The sequence below is a fragment of the Eurytemora carolleeae genome, unplaced genomic scaffold, assembly GCF_000591075.1.
Source record: "Eurytemora carolleeae unplaced genomic scaffold, Eaff_2.0 scaffold1239, whole genome shotgun sequence".
Lineage (NCBI taxonomy): Eukaryota > Metazoa > Arthropoda > Copepoda > Calanoida > Temoridae > Eurytemora > Eurytemora carolleeae.
The window spans coordinates 92,103-93,177 of NW_019397145.1; positions in this window are offsets into that span (position 1 = coordinate 92,103).

Below are 1,075 nucleotides of genomic sequence, written 5' to 3' on the forward strand. Positions count from 1 at the left end.
AACACCCAACAAGTAACCCTGGAGATAGAACTCCAAACAAGTAAATCCTAGAGATAGAACACCAAACAAGTAAATCCTAGAGCTAGAACACCCAACAAGTAACCTTGGAGATAGAACACCAAACAAGTAATTCCTAGAGATAGAAGACCAAACAAGTTAAACTATTACTAAATTAGACAGATTGGCGCAAAATCACTTAAAGGGACTGTAACTGTAATTTCAATTGACATTCCATGTAAAGATGGCAATGCCCGATTCACAACAATACCCGTTAATCCTTTATCTGATCAATAGTTAAGAAGTATCTAATTCCGATAATTTTTCTTTACTTTTTCTGTGGTGGAAATGTGCGAGTCAGTATTGTAGAGAAACGAAAATTGGAAATAATTAGTTTTTAAAATTGTAATCATTGATATCTAATTCATACTTGATCTTACACAACACATCTTTACAGGGTACAGTCGTAAATGTTCTATTGAAATTACACTTACTCCCCTTTAAACCTTTTTCTTTCTTTTCTAAAATTTTTTAAAGAATTTCCAAATGCTCAAGAATTTACAAAAAATTATTGAAAATTTTTCTAAAATGTATTTTTACAATATCTTTGCATTTATAAAAATTTGGTTCAAAGTTAAATTTGGACCGCCTTTCATCTGGTTCAACGCAGATTAATATTCTCTTAACTTCACATTAAGTTTTACAAACAAAAAAAGATGTTCTTAGAACTTTTTTTCCCTTTTGCCTTTAAACAAATTATCTTTTTAGTTTAAACTACGTCGAATAATAAAAAATTTATATTATGCAGAAAGAGGGAAAAGAAGCACCCCAGCAACCCCGATCTTTTCATCCATATGAACTATTTGCAAAGATGTAGAATTTTAGAAAATTTGAGTTTGTGGCAAAAGCTCAGTTTCTAAAAAGGACTGTAAATGTAAAATGAAAGGGGGTATAGCCTAGAAATTCAGGAGTTGATCGCAACCAAGAAAGAGCTAATAATGAAGAACCCCCCCCCCCATCGGGTTAGGGTTTAATAATTTCCATAGTTTTCAGGAATTGTTCCTGAATAATTTTCTAC